Source organism: Acinonyx jubatus, chromosome E2 (assembly GCF_027475565.1).
Source record: "Acinonyx jubatus isolate Ajub_Pintada_27869175 chromosome E2, VMU_Ajub_asm_v1.0, whole genome shotgun sequence".
Lineage (NCBI taxonomy): Eukaryota > Metazoa > Chordata > Mammalia > Carnivora > Felidae > Acinonyx > Acinonyx jubatus.
This window is the reverse complement of record NC_069396.1, coordinates 52,611,923-52,628,229: the sequence shown is the minus strand read 5'-3', so window position 1 is coordinate 52,628,229 and position 16,307 is coordinate 52,611,923. Positions and strand designations below refer to the sequence as shown.

At 36.7% G+C, this 16,307-nt stretch overlaps 1 protein-coding gene and 1 pseudogene across 4 annotated transcripts in view; one reads left to right on the top strand and one right to left on the bottom strand.

Moving 5' to 3' along the window:
* Window positions 1–16,307, top strand: part of LOC106988669 (orphan sodium- and chloride-dependent neurotransmitter transporter NTT5-like) — a 33,607-nt gene that overhangs the window by 211 nt on the left and 17,089 nt on the right. The window contains exon 1 of one of the 4 annotated variants that reach the window (XM_015087134.3): window positions 67–195. The exons of 1 other annotated variant lie outside the window; for it this stretch is intronic. The gene's annotated coding sequence lies outside the window, so the exon portion shown is untranslated. Of the gene's footprint in view, window positions 1–66; window positions 196–647; window positions 783–16,307 lie in introns of those variants that run through there. 2 more of the 4 variants (XM_027038066.2, XM_027038065.2) reach the window with 2 other exon arrangements.
* On the bottom strand, window positions 8,587–9,109 carry LOC106988709 (U6 snRNA-associated Sm-like protein LSm3; annotated as a pseudogene).

The window sequence follows — 16,307 nt, the reverse complement described above, 5'->3', positions numbered from 1 at the left end:
GCCTGGTAAACAGGAAGAGGTGTGGTCCCGGAAGTCTCTGGACCTCCGGTGTTTCTTGCTGGTCAAGCTTGGAACATGGGGGTCATCACCCGTTGGCTCCTGTACCTTGTAGCCCCGCCCCTCACTTTCCTTCGCCACACCCCCCACCCCCATCCAAACGATCTGTCTGCTGGAAGCTTGGTGCTATTGAGTTGGGTAAGGCGAAAATCAGCGGAGGCAGTCGTCTTCTCATGATCAAATAGTCTTGAGTTTTAAACCGCCTTCCTTTTGGGAACGCAGGTGTTCATCCTCCCTTCTGCCTCCCCATCCAGTTCTCAGCTTTGGGAATGGAACCTGCGTGGGGGAGGGGATTGAAAAGTAGGGGCCTACCGGATAAACGCATAGGAGTGGAATGAGGATCTTGGGGTGTCTCTTCCCATTCTCAATTTTTATATTCTCCAGCTACTTGTTGAATGTCCTTTGGTACCTAACTGCAAGGTGGTTTGCAATGCGAATATCTCACACTGCTGTAGGGGCTCCTGATTAGAGATAGACCAATTTCTATCATAGACTCCTCTCTACTAGATAGCTCTAGGGATCCTACTGTCGAAAGTCGAGTTTTGTAGCACCCTTGCGTGTGATGAGCAGTTTTTTTAGCACTGCTCTTGGGAATCTCCGGCCTCATTAGACAAAAATGGAGCCCCGTCCCTTGGTACGGTACCTTATATGAGAATGGTATGAGACACAGCTATTGTCATCCTTAATTTTCATCAGGAGACCCAGAAGAAAGAGGGGTTTACACGGTGAGTCAGGGTAGCCTGATACAGATTCTTGCTGTGGCTTCTGGCCCTTCTATTTCGGAAATGTTCAAACATATGTAAAAGAATAACTTAATGAATTCCTTTGTACTCATCACCCATCTCGTGACCAACTGGCGACCAGTCTGGTTTCAACTTCCCTCCTCCCACTGAAAGCCTCCCCATTATTTTGAAGCAGATCCCAAATTTATCATTTCATCTGTAGGTATGTCCATACATATCTGTAAAACATAAGAACCCTTTAAAAAACAAAACCTGACAAGGGGCATCTGTCAGTTGAGCGTCTTACTTCAGCTCAGGTCCTGATCTCCTGGTTTGTGAGTTCGAGCCCCATATAGGGCTTTCTGCTGTCTGTGGGGAGCTCGCTTCCGAACCTCTCTCCCCCTCTCTCTGCCCTTCCCCTGCTTTCTCTCAAAAATAAAAAATAAACATTTAAAAAATCCCCACAAACACCTGACAAAACTATTATCACACATAAAATAAATAACAGTACTTTTTAATACCATCAAATATCCAGTCAGTAGTTAGATTTTCCTGGTTGTCTCATATATATATGTATATACATGTATATGTATATATATACATATGCATATATATGCATATGTATATATGCATATACATATGCACATACACATATATATGCATATATGCATATATATACATATATATACACATATATACATATATATACATATATATATTTTTTTTTTCTGGTAGCTTTATCCTTTTTAACAGCTTTCTTCTTAACCTTTTTTTTTTTTTTTTTTTTTTTTTTACGTAATTTCTACATCCAAGGTGGGGCTCAGCTTATGACCGGGAGATGAAGAGTCACATACTCTACTGACTGAGCCAGCCAGGTGCCCCTTAACAGCTTTGTTGAGATGTAATTCACCTACCATACAATTCACACATTTAAAATGTACAATTCAGTGGCTTGTAAAGTATGGCAGGGTTGTGTACCCATCACCACAGTCTATTTTAGTACATTTCATTACCCCCAAAAGAAACCCCCCTCCCTTTTGCTGTCACCCCAAATGCTTCAGCCTCCAACCTCAACCTTAGACAACCACTAATCTACTTTTGTTTCAACAGAGTTGCTTATTCTGGACATTTCATATAAATGAGATCATACAATACATGTAGTCCTTTGTGACTGGCCTGCACAGAGCATAATATTCAAGTTTCATCCCTGTATAGCATATTATCAGTATTTTATTTCTTTTTGTCGCCGAATATTCCATTGTATTGATATACTACATTTTATTTATCCAGTTGATGGACATTTGAGGTTGTTTCCACTTTGGGGCTATTATGAATAATGCTGTGATGAATATTCATGTACAATTTTGGGGGGGGGGGAACATATGTTTTTCTTTCTCTTGGCAGATACTTAGGAGTGGAATTGCTTGATCGTGTCCCAACTCTGTTTCACTATTTGAGAGACTGTCTCAGAACTTTTTTAGATTGTTTGAATCATCATCCAAGTAAAATCCGTATGTTGTAATTTGTTGCTGTATCCATGAAGAATCTTTTGGGGTACTTGGTGGCTCAGTTGGTTAAGAATCAGACTCTTGATTTTGGCTCAGGTCATGATCTCACAGTTCGTGGGACTGAGCCCCATGTCAGGTGGCACGCTGACAGTACAGAGCCTGTTTGGGATTCTCTCCTACTCTCTCTCTGCCCCTCCCTGCTCAATAAATAAACTTAAAAAAAATTTTTTTTAAATCTTTGTTTATTTTTGAGAGAGACACAGCGTGTGAACAGGGGAGGAGCAGAGAGAGAGGGAGACACAGAATCTGAAGCAGGCTCCAGGCTCTGAGCTGTCAGCACAGAGCCTGATGCAGGGCTCAAACTCACGAACTGAGATCATGACCTGAGCCGAAGTCGGACACTCAACCGACTGAGCCACCCAGGTGCCCCTAAATAAACTTTTTTTTTTTTTAAAGAATCTTTTGAGAGAGGGAGGCAAACCAGAAGAGACTCTTTCTTTTTAAATTTTAATAAATTTTAAATTTTAATAAAATAGTTTTATTTAACCCAAGATTGCCAAAACATCATTTGAACATGTGACCAATATAAAAATTGAGACATTTTATATTCTACTAAGTCTTCAAAATCCAGTGTGTATTTAAAACTAATAAGCACATCTCAATTTGAACACTAAATTTTTACCAGAAAATATTTGATCTGTATTTAAATTTCCTAAAATCCACATGTGAAAAAGTAGATTCACATATCCAGGTTGTTCTAAACATACTTAAAAAGTTCTCTAGTAACTGAATCAAGTAGAAGTTTTTAAATTATATTTAAATTAGTTAAAAAGTCACTTTCTTAGTCACACCAGCTACATTTCAAGTGCTTGTGAGCTACATGTGACTAGTGACTGTTAAGTCTATACTGTTAAGTAATATACCTTCTTGTATATTACTATCTACTTTTTATTTCTATTTAGCTTTTTATCACTTAAAACAAATCTGAACCTTTTAAACTTTATCTATTTTGTTGGTTATGTATATATTCCAGTGGTTAATCTGATTTTGTGCCAAAGAGACTCTTAAATACAGAGAAAAAACTGAGGGTGTTTGGGAGTGTGGGGGAGAGGGGAAAATGGTTACGGGCATTGAGGAGGACACTGGTTGGAATGAGCATTGGGTGTTGTATGTAAGCCAATTTGACAATAAATTATATTCATAAAAAAAGAATCTTTTAATCTATAGATCTCCTGCCCTCTTTTCCCCCCTCTGCAATATATTTAGTGATGAAACTGGGTTATTTGTCCTGTAGTTTCTAACCATCTGGAATTTGCTGCTTCCCTCCCTGTGGTGTCATTTAATATGTTCTCTGTTCCCTGGCTTTCTTATGAATTGGTAGTTAGGGCAAGAGGTTGATTCGTTTTAGGGTCAGTATTCTGTCAAGAATACTTCATGAATGGTTTCATATGCTTCTGTCAGGAGGCAAAAACTCTCTGGATGTTCTCTCTTTTTGTCATGTGAGCAGCCATGAATAGTCATTGTCTAGATACACATATTCATTAGAGATTATGAAATGGTGGTATTCCAGCTTTATCATTCCTTTTTTTTTTTTTTTAGCTGGAATACTTCTAGAAAGAGAAACTTCCCTTTACCAAACATTTGTTGCCCTGGCATACAGTTTGTATGAGGAAAGCAGAATAAACTTTGATTCTTTCCTCTCATTTGCCAGCTTAAAAAATGAATTTATTGCCTAATACTCTGCAAAAATGGTCATTGAGTTTTTTCTTTTTAGCATCTCTCCGGACTCATAGATTTACATATATTTGATGTATTTCCATCCATTGCAGCTATTCTTTTTTAATTTTTAAATGTTTTTTAATGTTTATTTTTAACAGAGAGAGAGAGAGAGAGAGAGAGCGAGCATGAGTGGGGGAGGGGCAGAGAAAGAGGGAGACAACAGAATCCAAAGCAGGCTTCAGGGTCTGAGCTGTCAGCACAGAACCCGATGCGGGGCTCAAACTCACAGACTGTGAGATCATGACCTGAGCCAAAGTTGGACGCTCAACCGACTGAGCCACCCAGGCGCCCCTATTCTTTTTTAATTTTTAAATTTTTTTTAAATTTATTTTTGAGAGAGAGACAGAGACAGAGACAGAGCATGAGCAGGGGAGGGGCAGAGAGAAAGAGGGAGACACAGAAGCCAAAGCAGGCTCCAGGCTCTGAGCTGTCAGTACAGAACTCAATGTGGGGCTCAAATCCGTGAACCATGAGATCATGACCTGAGCTGAAGTCGGCAACTTAACCGACTGAGCCACCCAGGCACCCTTGCAACTATTCTTATTGATGCTCAAATCATCTCATTTTTGGCACATGGAAGCATCTTCAGTTTGACTCCTGCGTCCTTTTGACAAGACCACAGAAGTATATAATAATTTCTTTGATTTCTGGTATGACCTTCTGGTCTAGGATTAATTTGTACATTTCATACCCAGCTCTGAAATCTGCTATTTTTCTAAGGATACTTAGTTCCTTTTGATGGGAAGTGGTATTTAGAGATCACAATTTTGTGCTAGGGGTGTTCGTTGCTACCGCATTGCTCATTGTTTCTAGGTCTTTTCAATAGATAGAGCTAGGAAGTAGTCTTCTAAGGTTAAATACATCATAAATTCATACTTATTTTTTCAATTCAAATTCAGGATTATAGGGTTTTTACTTAGCTTCTCAGATCTTACATTTACATATTTTCCTGTCATGTGGTCTGATGCTCTTGATGTTTCTCAGCTAGAAGTTGGTGCCCACAAGCCCTCACACTCATTGTTTCCTAAATTGAACTCATCATTGTCTCTATCAATTTTCGCATCCCCAAACCTACAAATCCACCTGTGTTCCCACCTAGGGAGCAGGGCAGGTGGACCTAGAGCCTAGGCAGGCAAATTAAGACAAAACATGTTTTAGGACTCTGGGTGGTAGGGTTTGTAGACCTCTAATATGGAAATGTCCACATGTCCTGTCACTGGTATAGGTGTCCAGGGCAGCAAGACTAATCCCAGACCCAGTGACTGGTAGAGTGTTGTTGCAGTCTCTGTCTTGAGCAGCTTCTTGACCTGGTAAGAAGAATATAGCACTTAGAGACAAAGAAATCTGTGTGTGTTTGTTTATTATATCAAACCCTTAGGTAGTTCCATGACCTTTAGCGTCACTTTCTCTCCTTCGTCTTAGCTTTCTTATCTGTCAAATGGAGACGGGGAATTAATCCCACAGATTTCTTGGAGAAACTAATTTTTTAATATTCTTATTTTATTATTTTTTAAAGTAATCTCTACACCCAACACAAGGCTCGAACTCACAACCTTGAGATCAAGTGTCATAGCCCTACTGACTGAGCCAGCCGGGTGTCCCAGAATGTCATTTAAATGCAGTCATGCTGTATGTAGCCTTTTGAGTCTGGTTTCTTTCATTTTGCATAATATGTATGAAATTCATGGATGTTGTTCATTGTATCAATATTCCCTGTTCTTTTTTTACTGCTAATATTGCATTTCATGAATGTACCGTTTATCTTTTATTCAGTAATTGAAAGACATGTGGGTTTTTCCAGTTTGGGCGATCATGAATAAAGTAGCTATAAACATTGGCATACAGGTTTTTGTGAACAAAACTTCTTGGGAAAATACCTAGGAGTGGTACTGCTGGGTTATATGGAAAGCATATGTTTAACTTTTTTAAGAAACTGTGACTCTTTGTGGCTATACCATTTTGTATTCCATTTTTTCCAATTTTCTTAGTGTGGGAAAATACATATAAAACTTAAACCATCTTAACCAGTTTAAAGTGGTATTAAATACATTAATAGTTTTTACAACCATCACTACCATCTGCCTCCATATTTCCTTCATCCTGTAAAACTGAAACTGTGTACATTACACAATAAATCCCTATTATTCCACCCTCCACAGTCCCTAGCAATTACCATTCTACTAGTGTTTGTCTCCATGATTTTGATTATTCTAAGTACGTTATATAAGTAGAATCATGCAGTCTTTGTCTTTTTGTGACTGGCTTATTTCACTTAGTATAATCCTCAAGGTTCATCCATGTTGTAGCATATGTCAGAATTTCCTAACTTTTTAAGGCTGTGTAATATCCCATTACGTTGATATACTGCATTTTGCTTATCCATTTATCCCTCAGTGGACACTTGGATGGCTTACATATTGTAGCTATTGTGAATAATGCTGCTGTGAACATGGGTGTAGAAAAATATCTTTGAGACCCTGCTTTCAGTTATTTTGAGTATATAACCAGAAGTATAAATGCTAAATCATATAGTAACTGTGTTTTTAATTTTCTGAGGAATTGCCGTACTGTTTTCTGCACAGCAGCTGTACCATTTTTCAGCCACCAACAGAGCATAGGGGTTCCAATTTCTCCACATCCCCACCAATACTTGTTCTTTTCTTTTTTTTCCTTTTTTTCTTTTCTTTTTTGTACACTAGACATATTAACGAGCGTGAGATAGTGTCTCATCATAGTCCTTTGCCCATTTTTGAATCAGATTGTAGAATTCTCTATATATTCTGGATATGAATCCCACATCAGATATATGATTTCACAAGTATTTTCTTTTATTCTATGGGTTTCATTTTGACTCTGTTGGCATTATCTTTTGATAAGTGAATTGGAACATTTTTTCATGATATCTAACTTATTTATATGTTTTTTTGTTGCCTGTGCCTTTGGTGTCATATCCAAGAAATCATTGCCAAATCCAATGTCATGAAGATTTTTCTCTATGTTTTTTTCTAATAGTTTTACAGCTTGAGGTCTTATATTTAGGTCTTTGATCCTTTTTGAATTAATTTTCATATGTGGTATTAGATAAGGGTCCAACTTCATTATTTTGCACGCAGATATCCAGTTTTCCCAGCACCATTTGTTGGAAAGACTATTCTTTTCCTATCAGATGGTCTTGGTGCCATTGTCAAAAATCATTTGACCGTGTATGCAAAGAGCTCTCCATTCTATTTTATTGGTTTATATGTCTGTCTTTATGCCAGTACCACAGTGTTTTGATTACTGTAGCTTTGTGTACTAAGTTTTGAAATCAGAAAGTATGAGTCCTTCATCTTTTTTCTTCTTTTTTTAAAAATTAAATTAAATTATCTTTATTTTTATTTATGAGAGAGAGAGACAAAGCATGAGCAGGGGAGGGGCAGAGAGAGAGGGAGACACAGGATCCAAAGCAGACTCCAGGCTCTGAGCTGTCAGCACAGAGCTTGATGTAGGGCTCGAACTCACAAACCGCAAGATCATGCAGATGCCTCTTTGTTCTTCCTTTTTAAGATTGTTTGGCTGTTCAAGATCCCTTGAGATTCCATAGGAATTTTAGGATGGAAATTAAAATTTCTATTTTTAAAAAGTCACTGGGATTTTGATAGGGACTGCCTTAAATCTGTAGATTACTTTGGATAGTATTAACATCTTAAAAACATTGTCTTCCAGTTCATGAATATGAGATGTTTCTCTTTATTTATGTCTTCTTTAATTTCATTCAGCAATATTTTATAGTTTTCATTGGATAAGTGTTTCACTTCCTATTGTGTTAATTTCTAAATATTTTATTCTTTTTGATGCTATAGTAAATAGAATTGTTTTCATAATTTCCTTTTCAGATTATTAGCTGTCTGTATACAGAAATGCAACTGATTTTTGAGTGTTGACTTTGTATCCTGCTACTTTGCTGAGTTCATTTATTAAAGTTTTTTTAATAAAATCATTAGATTTTGAACATAAAATATCATACCATCTATGAACAGAGATAACGTTACTACTTCCCTTACAATTTGGATGGCTTTTTAAATTATTTATTTATTTATTTTTGGGTGATCACATTTATTGAAAGGGTTGGAAAAAAATTGAATGCACTTTAGTGTAAGAATTTTTGAGTTATCTGCAAATCAACTCATTTCAGGAGTGGAAGGATCCTTGGTCATTTCTTAATATCAAAATTTACACAGGTTTCTCTTTTGAATGTCTTCTACATTTAAAGAGGCAATTGTACAAAGTCTTCCATATTCCATACGTGATAAATTCTTTGTTTCAGCCAATTCTTTTTAAAAAAACTTTATGTTTATTATTTATTTTTGAGAGACAGAGTGAGAGTGGGGAGGGGCAGAGAGAGGGAGACACAATCTGAAGCAGGCTCCAGGCTCTGAGCTGTCAGACCAAACCCCGATGCGGGGCTTGAACCCACAAACTGTGAGATCATCACCTGAGCCGAAGTCACCCGCTTAACCTATTTATTGAGCACCCCTGTTTCAGCCAATTCTTAATGGAGGGCAACTAGTACAACATCTCCTGGGACAAAGAGCATCAGAATATTCCATTTTGTGTATATACATACACACACACATATCTTTGTATGTTTCCTCATCAATTTCTACGGTAATCACAGTTTCTTCCACATCTCTCAACATTGTATTTACATCCTGATCATAAACATGTAGTCTTCCTTGAAACTCTCTGTTGTTTCTCATTTTCATATAAATTCACTCATCAAGGCCAAGCCTGATGAGATCCAGGGCTCTTCTACAAGTGCTGGTAGTTTGTTGATGGTCCACATCGTCTGCCATGTTTCAAACCCTGAACCCTTTCCCCTGGATGCCTTTTACTTCTTCTTGCCTAAGTGCTCTGGCCAGAACTTTCAGTACTGTGGTGAGTAGAATGGTAAAAAGAATGAATAGAATAGAATGGTGAAAGTGAGCATCCTTGCCATGTTCCTGATCTTAGTAGGAAAGCCTTCAGTCTTTCACCAGTAATGTTTACTGCAGGTTTTTCATATATGACTTTTATTATGTTGAGGTAGTTTCCTTCTGTTACTAGTTTGTTGAATATTTTATGAAATAATGTTGAATTTTGTTAAATTCTTTTTATGCATCTATTGAGATGATCATGATTTTTAGCTTTCATTCTGTTAGTGTTGAATCATCATTGTGTTCCAGGAATAAATCTCTCCTTGTCATGGTGTATTATCCTTTCAACATGCTGCTGAGTTCAGTTTGCTCATATTTTATTGAAGGCTTTTGTGTCTATATTAATCAGGGATATTGGTCTGTAGTTTTCTTTTCTTGTAATATTTTTGTTTGGGTTTGGTATCATGATAATGTTGACCTCATAAAATGAGTTAGAAATTATTTCCTTCTCTTCAGTTTTTGGGAAAACTGAGAAGGATAAATACTAGTTTTTCTTTAAATGTTTGGTTTATTGGGGTGCCTGGGTGACTCAGTCAGTTAAACATTGCACTCTTGATTTTGGCTCAGGTCATGATCTCAGAGTCATGAAATCGAGTGTTGGGCTCCACACTGGGTGTGGGACCTGCTTAAGATTCTCTCTCTCTCTCTCTCTCTCTCTCTCCTCATGCTCTCACTCTCTCTCTCTAAAAAAATAAATTAAATTAAAAAATTAAAAAATAAATGTTTGATATATTTCATCAGTGAAACCATCAGGTCCAGGGCTTGTTGTTGTAAGATTTTTTTTTGAAAGACTTTTTTTTGTTTTGTTTTTTTAGAGAGACAGGGGGAGAGTATGTGCAAACGGGGGAGAGGGGCAGAAAGAGAGAGAGAGAGAGAGAGAGAGAGAGAGAGAGAGAGAGAGAGAGAAGCTCCACACTCAACATGAATCCCTATTTGGGGCTTGATCCCACAACTCTGGGATCATGACCTGAGCTGAAATCAAGAGTCGGATGCTCAACATGCTCAACCAACTGAGCCACCCAGGTGCTCCTTGAAAGATTTTTTATTAGTGATTCAGTCTTCTTACTAGTTACATCTAGTCAGATTTTCTGTTTCTTTGTGAATACGTTTTGGTGGTTTTGTGTTTCCAGGAATTTGTCCATTTCACCTAGGTTATATAGTTTGTTGGTATGTAATTTTTCATGATACTCTCATAATCCTTTTTATTTCCATAAATAGGATTTCCATAGAATAAGTTGTGTCCCCACTTTAATTTCTGATTTTAGTAATTTGAATCTTCTCGCTTGTTTTCCTTAATCCATCTAGCTAAAGGTTTGTCAATTTTGTTGATCTTTTCAAAGAACCAACCTTCAGTTTCATTGATTTTCTCTACTTTTCTATTCTCTATTTCATTTATCTCTGGTCTGATCTTTAGTATTTCCTTCTTTCTGCAAGCTTTGGGTTTAATTTGTTCTTCTTTTGTAGTTCTTTAAGTTGTAAAGTTAGGTTGTTGATTTGAGATCTTGTTTGTTAATGTGGGCATTTACAACTATAAATATCCTCCTTCATACTGCTTTCATTGTATGCCATAACTTTTGGTATGTTGTGCTTTCATTTTTATTCACTTCTAAGTATTTTATAGTTTTCCTTGTGATTTCTTCTTTGATCCACTCATTGTTTAAGAGTATGTTTTTTAATTTCCACAATTTTGTGTATTTTCCAGTTTTACTTTTGTTATTGATGTCTAACTTCATCCCTTTGTGGTCAGAAAAGACACTTTATATAACTGTCTCTTAAAATCTGTTGAAACTTAATTTGTGGCCTAACATATGATCTACACTGGAAAATGTTCCGCCTGCTCTTGAGAAGAATATATATGCTGTTGTAGGTAGTATTCTGTTTGTGTTTGTTAGATCTAGTTGGTTTATTGTGTTAAGATCTCTGTTTCCAGATGGTAATCCTGTCCATTATTGAGAGTGGGGTATGGAAGTCTCCAGTTGTTATTGTAGAACTATTTCTTCTTTTAGTTCTATCTATATTTATGGTCTGTAATTAGGTGTGCAAATACTTATAATTGTTACATATTCTTGCTGTATTGAACCTTTTATTAATATATAATGTCTTCCTTTGTCTCTTGTAAAATTTTTCCATTTAAAGTCTGTTTTTTCTGATATTAGTATAGCCACCCCTGCTCTCTTTTGGCTGCTATATTTTATGGCATATCTTTTTCCATTCTTTCAATCTATTTGTGTCTTTGGATCTAAAATGAGTTTCTTGTAGACATAATATAATTGGATGTGTTTTTATGCATTCTGAAAATATGCCTTTTGATTAGATAATTTAACCCATTTACATTTAAAGTAATTACTGATAAGGGGAGATTTAATGCTATCATTTTGCTATTTGTTTTCTATGTACCTTAGAGCTCCCCTTGCCCTCATGCTTATTTCCTTCTTCCTGTCTTCTTTGGTGTTTAATTATTATTATTATTTTTTGTAGTGAAATGTTAAAATTCCTTTCTCATTTCATTTTCTGTATATTTTATAGCTATTTTCTTTATGGATACCATGGTATTTACATATAACATCCTGAAGTTATAACATTCTAATTTGAATTCCTACCAGCTTAACTTCAATAACATACAAAAACTGCCTGTTTATAGCTCCATCACCACTCTTTTTGGTTGATGATGTCACAGAATACATCTTTATATATTGTGTGCCCCAAAACACTAATAATTCATCTCAATGCACTAGTATCTTAATTTATATAGAAAACCAAATGTGGAGTTACAAACATAAATTGCAATAATACGAGATTTTAGACTAATATTTTAAAAAATTATTTATTTTGAGAGAGATAGAGTAGGGGAGGTACAGAGAGAGAGGAGAGAGAAAATCCCAAGCAGGCCCTGTGCTGTCAGCACAGAGCCTGATGTGGGGCTTGATCCCACAAACCTTCAGATCACATCCTAAGCCAAAATCAAGAGTCGGATGCTTAACCAACTGAGCCACCCAGGCACCCGTAGATTAATTTACATTTTTAAAAATAAACCAGCTCTTAGTTTTGTTGATCTGTTCTACTGGTTTTTTGTTTGTTTCTATATTGTTTATTTCTCTGCTCATCTTTATTATTTTCCTTTTTCTGCTGGTTTTAGGCTTTATTTGCTGTTCCTTTTCTAGCTCCTTTAGGTATAAGGTTAGGCTGTTTATTTGGGACCTTTCTTGCTTCTTGAGATAGGCCTGAATTGCAATATACTTTCCTCTTAGGACTGCCTTTGCTGCATCCCAAAGAGTTTGGACTGTTATGTCATTGGCTTCCATGTATTTTTTTATTTCTTCTTTATCTCCTGGTTAACCCATTCATTCTTTAGTGGGGTGTTTTTTAACCCCCATGTATTTGACATGGCTTTGTCATGACATGACTTTCCAACTTTTTTCTCGTTTGACTTCAAGTTTCATAGTGTTATAATCTGAAAATGTGCATGGTATGATCTTTATCTTTTTGTACCTGTTGAGGGCTGATTTGTGACCAAGTATGTGATCTGTTCTGGAGAATATGTGCACACAGTAGGGCACCTGGGTGGCTCAGTCGGCTGAGCGTCCGACTTCAGTTCAGGTCATGATCTCAGGACTCATGGGTTCAAGCCCCGCATCAAGCTCTGTGCTGACAGCTCAGAGTCTGGAGCCTGCTTCAGATTCTTTGTCTCCCTCTCTCTGCCCCTCCCCAGCTCACAGCTTGCACTCTGTCTCTTGCTCTCCCAAAAAGAAAATAAACATTAGAAGAAAAAAGAATGTATATTGTGCTGTTTTAGGGTGAAATGTTCTGAATATATCTGTTAAGTCCATCTGGTCCATTATGTCATTCAAAGCCATTGTTTTCTTGTTGGTTTTCTGCTTAGAATATCTGTCCATTGCAATTTTTAAAAATCTTTTGGTTTCTTGGGGCTCCTGGGTGGCTCAGTAAGTTAAGGGTCTGCTCCTGATTTCAGCTCAGGTCTGATCTCACACGGTTCATGAGTTTGAGCCCCATGTTAGGCTCTGCACTGACAGCAGGAAGTCTGCTTGGGATTCTGTCTTCTACCTCTTTCTCTGTCCGTCTCCTGCTTGTACTCTGTCAGTCTCTCTCAAAACAATAAATAAACATTAAAAATTTTTTTAAATGTATTGGCTTCTTGAAATCATCTCTTTCATGTAGAAAATAAAAAGTAGAGTTATAAACTGTTGTTATAATAATAATAGCTTTTATAATCACCTATAATTTATATTTTTTGAGATCTTTATTTTTTCATATGGCTCAAGTTAACATATAGTTAGTATCTTTCATTTCACCCTGCAAATCTCCCATGAAATTTCTTGTAGGCAGTTCTAGTGGTAATGAATTCTTTCAGTTTTTGTTTATCTGAGAATGTCTTAATTTCTCCTTTTTTTCTTTTTCAATATAAGCATTTAGTGATATAAATTTCCTTTCAAACACTGTTTTAATTACAACACAGAAATTTAACATGTTATATTTTTATTTTTGTTTAGTGCATAATGTTTGCCAGTTTCCCTTAATAATTCCTCTTTGACACATAGGTTATTTTTAAGAGTGTTGTTTAACTTTCAGACATGTGGGGGTCTTGAGGTATCTTTGCTTTTTTGGTTTGTGTGTGTGTGTGTGTGTGTGTGTGTGTGTGTGTGTGTGTTTTAATGTTTTTTTTTTTTAAATTTTTGAGAGAGAAAGTGTGCAAGCGGGGGAGGGGTGGTGAGAGAGGGGGACAGAGGATCTGAAGCGGGGCTCTGTGCTGATAGCAGAGAGCCTGACACTGGGCTGGAACTCATGAACTTCGAGATCATGACCTGAGCCAAAGTTAGACACTAAACTGACTGAGCCATCCAAGCGCCCTGTTTTTTGTTTTTTTATTTTTTAAATGTGTATTTATTTTTGAGAGAGAGAGAACATGAGAAGGGAAGGGGCAGAGAGATAGAGAGAGAGAGAGAGAGAGAGAATCCCAAGCAGGCTGCACGCTGTCAGTACAGAGCTGGAGGTGGAACTTGATCTCATGAACCGTGAGATCATGACCTGAGCAGACATTAAGAGTCAGACACTCAACCGACTGACACCCCCTCAAGGTGTCTTTGTTTTTTATTCCTCGTTTAATTCTGTTATGGCCAGAGAACATACTGTGTGTGATTTTATTTTTTTTAATTGTTATGGCTTGTTTTGTGGGCCAGGATATGATGTCTCTTGGCAGATTGCTGCATTCATTTGAAAATGTGTTTTCTGCTGTTGGAGTATTCTAGAGATGCAACTTAGATTATGTTGGGTGATAATGTTATTTAGGTCTTCTCTCGTCTTGTTGATTTTCTGTCTGCTTGTTCTGTGAATTAGACAAGAGTGATGAAGTTTCAAAGTGTAATAGTGGGTTCTCTATTTCTCCTATCATCTCTATTATTTTTTGCTTCATGTATTTGGAGCAATATTTTACGTATATATACATTCAGGATTGTTTTGTCTCCTTGGTGAATTGACTCTGGTGAATTTTCTTTTTTAATTTCTGAAATCTGCTTTGTATAGTATGAAGACAGCCACTCTAGATTTCTTTTGACATTGCATAAATAAATTTACATTTATTTATGTCTCAGTAAACAGCTTTATTGAGATATAATTTACATGTCATAAAATTCACCCGTTTAAAGTGTACAGCTCTGTGATTTTTAGCATATTCAGAGCATTGTGCATTTGTTATAATAACAATGTTATTTCAGAACATTTTCATCATTCCCTCCAAAACCTTTTTTTAAACTTTTAATCTATTTATATATTTAAGGTGTGTGTGTGTGTGTGTGTGTGTGTGTTTTGTGGACAGCATATAGTTGGATCTACCCCTCCCACCCCAGCTAATAATCATTATTTTTTAATTGATCTATTTAGGTCATTTACATTTAATATGTCACGTATATTAATATATTATTGCTATGGTCAAATCTAGGGCTACCATTTTATTATTTGTTTTCTATTTGTCCTCTCTGTTTTTTCCCTCTGTTTTGTCTTTCTTGCTTCTTTTGACTTATTTAAATATTTTTTAGTATTCCATTTGAATTTATATTTGGCTTTTTAGTTATAGATCCTTGAATTAAGTTTTTTAGTGGTTGTTCTAAGGATTGATTATATTATGCACCTCCAATTTCACACAGACTACCTGAGCTAATATCACTTCACATAAATGTGGAAGCCTTATAACCTCATGGGACCCTTTCCCTTTATTTTATAGCTATCATATGTATGATGCTTATATACATTGAAAGCCTCCCCTACCAATTATATATTTTTTTGCTTTCAACTGCAAACATTTTATTTTTATTATTTAATGTTTATTTTTGAGAGAGAGCACACATGCACACATGAATGGGAGAGGGGCAGAGAGAGAGGGAGACACAGAATGTGAAGCAGGCTCCAGGCTCTGAGCTGTCAACACAGAGCCCGACACAGGGCTTGAACTCACTAACTGTGAGATCATGACCTGAGTCGAAGTTGGGTGCTCAACCAACTGAGCTACCAGGTGCCTCTCAACTGCAAACATTTTTAAAAAGTCTTTAAAAGGAGTAAAAGAGTCCATTTTTTTTTACCCCACTGTTTACTGTCTCTCTTGTTCCTCTCTGAAGGAGAGATTCTGGAGTTCCTAATTCTCCCCTGATACCATTTCACTAAAATCCAGAGAACATTCTTTAGCCTTTCTGTTACAGCAGGTCTGCTAGTGGGGGATTCTCTTAGTTTTCCTTTATCTGAGTTTTTATTTTCTTCTTTAATTTGAGAGAGAGAGCATGAGTGGTGGAGAGGGGCAGAGGGGGAGAGGGAGAATCTTAAGCAGGTTCCATCCTCAGTATGGAGCTTGACACAGGCAGGGCTTGATCCCATGACCCTGGGATCATGACCTGAACCAAAACCAAGTCAGATGCTCAACCAACTGAGCCACCCAGGTCCCCCCAACTGAGAATGTTTTTATCTCACTTCATTCCTGAAGTATTTTTTTTTTGATGGATATAGAATTATGTGATGATACTTTTTTTTTGTTCCCTGTTAGCACTTTAAAGATATTCCACTGACTTCTGGCTGCCATCTTTTATGATGAGAAATCCACAATTCTGATTGTTATAGCCTTCTATGTAATCTGTTGTTTTTCTCTGTTAACCTTACAGATTCCTCTTTTTTCCTTTTAGCAGCACAGTTATGATGTGACTGATATGATATGGCTTTTTGGGGGGGGATTTGATGAACTTCTTGAATCTAAATTTATATATTTAATCAAATTTGGGGAGTTTTCA